The following is a 9,217-nucleotide window of genomic DNA, read 5'->3' as shown; positions in this document are numbered from 1 at the left end:
CTGTGACTGGAAAAAAACTCATAATGTGTAGAAAAGTTAAAACCTTTACCTAATTTACTGCTGAGGGATGAGGTGTCCACGAAGATTCATTAAAGGCTTGCTGAATAGCAGGCCCTTAACATAAATTTGCTCTATCCTTAAAATAATTCCCTGAGCGTGGTATTAAATATCTCCATATCACAGAAACTTCAGATTCAGAAATAGCTATAGGCACTCAGGTAGTGCTAGATAATCCAAATGCAAATTTGTTTGCCTGACTTTAATAGCCAAACTTTTCCATTATTCAGTGTTCTTCCATCTTGTAATTATGCTGTGGTGAATACTCTATTGTATATGTGTGTGTAATAACTAGTTTACAGGTTATTATAAAATAATACTATGTAAAACGATATATGCAATATTTTATGGTGTTCAAAATGTGTCATTTGAATTTTAAAAATATTAAATATTTTGAATATAGTTGTGAATTATAAAACATGTAATATAGATGAGCACTAGGTAATATAATTATAAATTAATAATTGTAAATTTCGATATATGTGTTTGTTTGTAATTTAAATTCCATTTCTTCTACATTAATTTATACCATGTACGAGGCAAGCACTGTGCTAAAAAATCAAACATATGTATAGACAAGGGCCTTCCCCTCAAGGAGCTCATAGTCCGCTCAGAAACATGTAAATAGGTAAGCCACAATGACACAGTAAGACATTTGAATCTCTGTTTTAAAATAAAATTTGTGAGAAATGAACAGAGAGTGTGAGTATACAAAGAATGGACCAATTAAATAGAGTACAAGTTTGGACCAGAATTTGGGAACCTATAGTTAGTTGTAAGTTTTTAAAAAACAATATGGCCCTTATAACATTATTTTGATTTGATTACTGAAAACATTAGCAGTCTTCAAATTAAGTTCAAAGTATATGTAATTTGGCATGTTACATAAATAAATACTAAATTAATGAAAGAAGAGAAAAATGAGGAAAATCTAAAATAGAAAGTAAATGTAGGCAGTAGAAATGCAGAAAGTATGTAGTATATTTCTTCATATTAAAGTCTATTTGTATGCAAACGTTTTTAACCTTGATGAGATCTCTTAGAGCCCCGGTCCCCAACCTTTTTAGCACCAGGGACCAGTGCTCCTATGAGAATCTAATACCTGATGATCTGAGGTGGAGCTGAGGTGGTGATGCGAGCACTGGGGAGAAGCTGCAAAGCTTGCCCACTGCTTGCCTCCTGCTATGCAGCCCAGTTTCTAACAGACCACAGATCAGGCCCAGCATTCAGTTTAGTAAGACTTGAGCGTGGATTTATATCGTACAGAATTATAGTGAAGATTAAATGAGATTAGATAATGTGCATAGTTTATACCCGGCATGTAATAAGTGATAAATACATGTTAGCTATTATTAACTATGAACTTGAATTTTAAAATATCTTAAATCTTCCAAACCAACCCTAAAAGTCTCTAATGTGCTTTTGTTTCTTAGATGATATTTTGGTGATACTTTGTGAGAAAGTTAGTTCCTCCACAAGTTAATAGTAATAATATAAATAATAGTAGTGAACCTATATTTAATATTTACTTTGTATTGGGCACTGTGCCAAACAAGTCCTTTTTGTGTACTTACTTATTGAATACTCCTCATAACAGCCCTACTAAGTGAGTACTTACAATTAAAATCCATTTTGTACTTGATGGCACAGAGGCACAAAAAGGTTGTAATGTGGCCCAAGTCACAGTGCTAAGAAGTGGTGAAACTATTATATAAGGGCTTTCTTAAAGGACAGGAAACAAATCATCTCAATGTGTGGAAAGGCAGACAGTTCACGCCCAAATCCCCAGAAACATTTCTTTCTAACACTATAAATGTATACACATATACACTTGTGGAAAAATGGCAAAAACAAAAACAAAAACAAAAAACCCATAAATATAGACAGAATTACAGAAGGTGAGGAGGTATAATGAAGAAAATCAAACCTTGGGGTTGACTTAGCTCTCTGTGGCTAGGAAACACTCCACAGCTCCAGTAAGAAGCACTGTAGTCAAAACTATGTCTTTACCTGTATATCGTATGTCTGTAATGGGTTGATTATATTTAACCTCACAAAAAATCAAGTTGGTAGCAGACTTTATAATAGACAATTCAATTCGTCTCAACCAAATTTTTTTTCCTAAAAGTTCCATTTGGGATCCACATGGTATTAGTTATACCACAAATACCTGAATCCTTAAATTTGCTATGGAGTAACCATTCAGTAACTAGGCCAGAACAGATCGTATAAGATTAACCTTTCTGTATCTATCTCTCTCCAGGAAGAAATGGTGAGGGGCTGTTAAATGTCTGATATCTAGAGGAAGAACTAATTTCAAAAGCATCTTCATTTTGACTGCAGAAGGACACAGCTAATTAGCCAGTCATGAAAAACTGAGGCAGCAGACCTATGATGTCCTTCCAGGGTATGTAAAAAGTTTCAGCTCCAAAGTCACTGAGTTCAAACTCAAGCTCTGCTACTTATCAGCTGAAGGGTTCTATAAAATTACTCTCCCTCTTGGGCCTCGGTCTATCTATTTTTGAAATGGTAGTAATGTTACGTTCCTCATGAGGATGTTGTAAAGATTAAATGAGTTATTTCATGTAAAACACTCAGAAAGGCGCCAGCATATGGTAAATATGCATATGGTAAATAAATAGTAATAGTTTGAAGTAGAAAAGAGAATGATAATGCTGATTCCCACCCTCCAGCAATTCATAAAACTCCTCAAGTCTAGAAGAAAAGTTTATTTCCAACAGCGTCCATGCTTGTCATCAAGAAGTATTGAACTTTTGTTGTGCTATGGCTATATTTTTATTTGCCTTTTCTAATCTGCAGAAGACAACAACCATTTGCAGCAGCTTCTCTCTGAGTCTTGAAGGGCAGGTCCTGGATGCGATAAAATCCATAAAGTACACCTTCAGGACCCTTCTCTTCCCACCAGGTCACAACATTTAGGCAGCTACCAACACCATCAAAATTCCACATACATTTGTAATAAATGCAAGTGTAACTCCGTTAAGAAAAAATGGAAATTTAAAAGGGTGGTGCAAACCAAACTATATGTAATTTGTAGCAATTGAAGTATAGTATAGAAAAGATGAGATATCAGAAAGTAGAGATTGAGATATCTTTTATAGAACATCTCTTATTTCATATAAAACCATAGCTTCCTGTTCAAATTTTGATGCTTTCTGGGCCTTTAAAATTTATTCACTTTTCCCAGAAACAGATCTTGAAGGTTTTTAAGAAAAGCGGACTATAACTATGAAGTTGCTCTGAAGCAAGCTAGCTCTAAACCCTATGATCTATGTTTTATTTGTTTTGTTTTTTATTGTAGTAACAACACTTAACATAGGTACCCTCTTAACACATTTTTAAACGTACAATACGATATTGTTAGCAATAGGCATGGCGTTGTACAGCTGATCTCCAGAACTTACTCATTTTGTGTAACTGAAACTTTATAACTGTATTAAACAGCAACTCCTCATTTCCTTCCCCCCAGCCTCTGGCAAACACCATTCTATTCTCTGTTCTTATGAGCTTAACTATTTTAGATACCTCATATAAGTGGAATCATGCCATATTTGTCCTATTGTGACTGATTTATTTCACTTAACATGATGCCCTCCAGATTCATCAGTATTTTTGACTATCACAGAATTTCTTTCTTTTTTTGAGGCTGAATAATGTTCCATCGTATACATATACCACATGTTCTTTGTCCGTTTATCTGTCAATGGTCATTTAGGTTGTTTTTATATCTTGGCCATTTTGAGGGATGCTGCAATAAACATGGAGTGCAGATAAACTTTTCAAGATCCTTATTTCAGTTCTTTTGGGTAAATGCCCAGAAGTGGGATTACTAGATAATATAGTTGTTCCAGTTGTAATGTTTGAGAACCCTTCATACTGTTTTCCATACTGGCTACTCTTTTTTACATTCCCACCAACAATGTATAAGGGTTACAGTTTCTCTACATCCTTGCCAATACATGTTACCTTTTGGGTTTTTTGTTTTTGTTTTTTATGATCATAGCCATTCTGATAGATATGAGGTGATGTTTCATTATGGTTCTGACTTGCGTTTCCCTGATGATTCTGATGTTAAGTTATCTTTTCACATACCTGTTGGTCATTCGTATGCCTTCTCTGGAGAAATGTCTATTCAAGTCCTTTGCCCATTTGTCAATTGGGTTATTTATTTTTTTACTATTGAGTTTTAGGAGTCTCTTATATATTTTGGAGATTAACCCCTTATTAGTTATATTTTGCATATATCTTCTTCCATTCTATATGTTGCTTTTTCATTCTGTTGATTGATTATTTTGCTCTGCAGATTTTTTAAATTTGATGTAGTTCCGCTTTTGTTATGTTTTTGGTTTCATATCTAAGAAATCATTGCCTAGACTAATGTTATGAAGCTCTTCCCTATATTTTCTTCTAGAGTTTTATGCTTTCAGGTCTTACATTTAAAATTTTTATCCATTTTGGGTTGATTTTTTGTGTGATATGTGTTTAATAGTTTGGCTTATGGGGGAATAAAATAAAATATAAGAACATTTTTTTCTTTAAAATGTAAAACTTAAAAATGTCACTTTTGAAATAAAGTGATATTTTTCATTCTCTTCTCAAAATGATTTAACATTGTTTATGGATTCTGCTCTGAGGTATGTGCTGTGCAGATGCCACATGCAGACAAGGTCCTTCCCCTCTGAGTTTATATCCTAGTAGGTTTTTTCCATCAGCCTACATAGAAAAAGCTAAAAATTTTCTGGAGCAAATATTTGGGACTTTATTTCTAAACTTTAATGTGCGTTTAAATCTCTGGCGATTTTGTTAAAATGTAGATTCTGATTCAGTTGATCTACCTAGGGTTTGAAGTTTTACTTTTTTAACAAGCTCCCAGGCAATATCGATGTTGCTGATCTGGAATCCACATTTAAAGAAGCAAAGGTTTAGATGTAATGGAAGAGAAAATATCTGAGTTTCTGAAAATTGATCCAGCTAATAATACTGTGTGACTAATCTATAACTTATTGTGGCTCCTTCACAGTGTAGGAGAAGAAAGCCATTCCCTCTACTGTCCTAGGTTCAATAAAATAAATTGACAACAGGCATATTAACAGAAGAAAATGTAAACAAATTTATTGAATTTTTTAATATGCACTGGAGCATTACAGAAAAAAAAGCGAATACCCAAAAAAGCAGTGAGATTTGAGACATTATATACTGTCAATAACAGAAGTGGGGGGAATATAGAAAATTTAGGGGAGAGTAAATGATTTTTAGGAAAGATGAATAGGCCGTGAGAAGGAGAGATGAGACATATGTTGGTTTGTGACAAAGTTTGTCTGGGTGTAGAGTCGTCTTCTGGTCTCTTCTCTGGTGTTGATGAGTCAGGCCCCGGTGGTGGTGGGAGGGGTAGGGGGAAGAGGGGAGACATTTATGACAACTGTTTCTTTTGGAGGATCTGTCTTTAGGCAGATAAGGGGAATTCAGAGAAAACCGTACCCCGTATCTGTCATTTTCAAGTGCCTTCAGCTCAAAATAATCAATATACTAAAGCAACATATTTTGGGATGGCATGTCCAGAATTCCTTCAACACCCACACTAAATTCAAATGTTTGCTTCTCACTATTGGAACTTTTCTTCTGAAATGTTCTTGCTCTTAAACATTAGAGGGCTTAGCTCTTATCTTTGTAACACACATGTTTGTTAGTATTATGAGTACTCTATATTCAATGATTGATTCTGGACTTTGAGAAGAATTACAATAAAATATTTCTGGGCTCTTTTATCATGACAAAATTCTTGGGCAAATAGAAATGTTAAAAATCATAATTGTAAAACAACTCTCAAAAATATCTAGAATTCATTGTAGAGCAATTAATAATGAATAAAGAAACAGTTATATAAAATCCAAAAGCTAATAATGATACTTAATCTACCACAGTGTAAAAGTCCAACCAAAAAACACCACCTTATACTAAAATACATGTTCAAAAATCGATATTTGCATGCCCAAGACTTGTTTGAAAAGACGATATGGTCTCGCAAGTAAATCATAAGAATTTTTAAAATTTTGTAAATGCTATATTTATATGACAGACAAGAACCACTCCGGAGGAATCATTATGGTTTGGGAAATGATATGCAATTTCAAAATCATCTAAATCATTTCAATTGCCTGTATTTACATTTATATAATGGGTATTTATAATGGTGATTATTTTAGAACTTACCTTGTTTTCCAGAATCTCACATTGGTTTCTATGGGAACGAGAATGGCTCTGAAGAAGAGCATTTTAAGAACTCTTTTCACATTCAGTGACTGCTAACTGAACTGCAAATTCTGTTCATCTGTTAACGGTTTTTAACTCTTAAATTTTAACACAGAAATAAAAGTTGGGCATTCTAGCTTCATAAATCATTTTAAATAATAAAAACTACTTTTATGAAACATCTGGCACATTGAAACATTTGAAAACAAAATAACTAGCTTTAGGGGCTAATAATTTGTTCACTTTATTAAATTCATTATTAATTAATCCATGTTGGCCATGTGCTTGCACTCGGAAAATTGTGTAAAGAAAACTTCATCTGATATATTATTTCAATACATTTTCTCTGCCACATGTACACACACACTTATATGTTTTCTTTCTTTTGTAACAATCCCTTTAGAAAGCAATGTAAAATGTTCTGCATTTAACGTAATTTTCTGCCAATACCTCGCCCATCCAGTGCTATTATTTACCCTGGTACTGTATTATACCTTTACAGTGTTCTTGTACCAGCTGGAACTTATTTTTACCATTTTTGAAACAAGTTCATAAGTCTTCATATTTCGATTTTTCTTTTTCTTGGAATAGATTTTTAGAGCATAAAAAGCCCAACACGTAGCTTATGTATTACATTTGTTCAGTTTACTATATTTAATATTTCCCCACATTTCATGTTGTCTCGTAAACTTTATTTTTTTAATTCCCTAGAGAAATGATATTTCAGTATATATTTTATTTAATTTCTTCTCAAAGTAATTAAAACCCTCTAAAAATAAAAGAAGCCTATTTCAGAAAAGAGTGCTCAAACTAAATTTTTGTTACACCCAAAATGTAAAAGCTGCTGGTTAAAAGCACATGGCATCTCATAACCAGCTTATGTAATAGCTACTCCAGTTATTGCTGACATATAATCTGTGTTTTAAATCCGAAAAAGGACAGGTTGATGGCAGAGTGCCAGGTAGGATGGAATAAGCAAGTATGTTTTACCTTTGTTGGGTTGGTGGATTTCTGCCTACAATCATTGTGGCCCTGGTCTTGGTCAGGATTGCTAGAGACTAGTGACAGTTTGAGAAGTGAAACCACTGGCATTGTATGACCAAGAGACCGTCTTATAACTTACTGATGTGGGATATGATTTTTTTTCTTTCTTAAAAGTATTTTTCATTCAGATTTGGTTTTATGAAATAAATTAGGGATTACAACACTTTGAAAAATGGAAAGATAAATACATGTGGGAAACGTAACTAAATTTGGGGGGAAAATGATCAATTGATTGCTGTCTTTTAAAAGCTGATTTTGAAGTGAAGCAGAAAACAGGCTAAAAATTAAAAGCAAGTACTATGTTAATCTTCAGAAGAGAAGATTAATCTTGAAAAGTATCTGAATCTGAAGGTGAGGAAAATGATTGTCTATCGCGGCTACTCAAGGTGGGATCCATAGACCAGTGCCCACCTGAGACAAGATAAATACCAAAAGTGAGCATAAGCATTTAGTAGTTTGACATTGCCATTTCATCCAACCCTGTGATTTTGTAGTTTCCAAAAAATCAGTCCATGGCATTTGAGAATTTAAAAAATTTTCTCTTTACTACAATTAGTTTGAGATGCACTGATCTAGCATAAATTACTGTACACCAGGAAAAAAGAGTGCCATTTGAACTTTATAGTATTGAAAATAATTTATCCTGTGTGATTCTGTCTGAAAGCTTGGAAGTGAAGGTTTTTTTTTTTTTTTATCTCTGAAAGATCTCTTTCTAGCCCTAGAATAACATGCTTATTTTCATAAAATTACAGCAAAAGAGAGGCTAAGCGGATACTTTCTTTTGCAGATATAAAAACAACAGTGCTTAAGTGAGATGTCTGATATTACACAATTACTATCAAAAATTCAAAGTCAAGTTAAGTGAAGAGCATTACACAGAAATTGTTTAATATTCTGATGAATAAAATAAAAATACCCTGGGTTGATTATTGCAACAAATTGGTTATATTTGCTATTTCAAATGGCAGCTAGCAGTGCTTTGTCTTAACGTTTCAGAAAGAAAAGCATTATGTTACAGTTATTTGATGGATGACTAGTGAAACTATATATAGTAAAAAAATCAAGGTGAAGAAGTAGAAGGGATTCAATAAACCAAAATCATAATTAAGGAGAATGAAGAAAGACTAAGGTAGGAGCAAATGTATAGTTTGCCTAAAGAACCAGTAGAGCAGAAAAGGTATAAAATCCCCAAAGAGAAAGAGCTACCTTGGACTACAAATAGGAGAAATAAACTGAAAATATAAAAGGGAAAGTTTAGACAAACATTGAGAATTTTCGTTAATTGTTAAGAGTATTAGGTTAGCTGAGTGGGTGCCCAATGAAGACATTTAAAACCTTATTGAACAAACCCATGCACATTGTATTGTGGAAGGTAAGACTTCAGTGGCAAGGGGGATGGACTGTCTCAACCGTGAGGTCTTTTCCAGCTCCAATTTCTACTCTTCCATAGCTCTGACGAATAGCTGCTAAATTGCTTGATCAACCCAGACAAATAAAACTCAACACAAGGATAAAAAACCCCAGACAAAACAAAAACGTCAGACAAAATTGAAACACGCCCCTCCAAAGGGAAAAAAAAAAATCTTGCATCATACCCCAAAGACAACAAATGAGGCTCTGGAAACCTGCCCAAAGGAGTAAATTCCAGAGAAAGACCCCTTCAGTGAGAAAGCCCAACCAACAGATTGGGAGATCTCAACTTCTCAGAACCTTACAAAACCTCCCAGCTGATCTTAATACTAAGATAGACTTAAAAGTGAAACGGAAAAGAAATCTATTAAAGAGCCTGGTCTACGAGTGAACTAATTCATATATTCATTCTACAACGATTTATGGAGCACCCGCT

This window comes from Pteropus medius, unplaced genomic scaffold, assembly GCF_902729225.1.
Source record: "Pteropus medius unplaced genomic scaffold, Ma_sr-lr_union100, whole genome shotgun sequence".
Classification (NCBI taxonomy): domain Eukaryota; kingdom Metazoa; phylum Chordata; class Mammalia; order Chiroptera; family Pteropodidae; genus Pteropus; species Pteropus medius.
Note: the sequence above shows the minus strand (reverse complement) of the source record.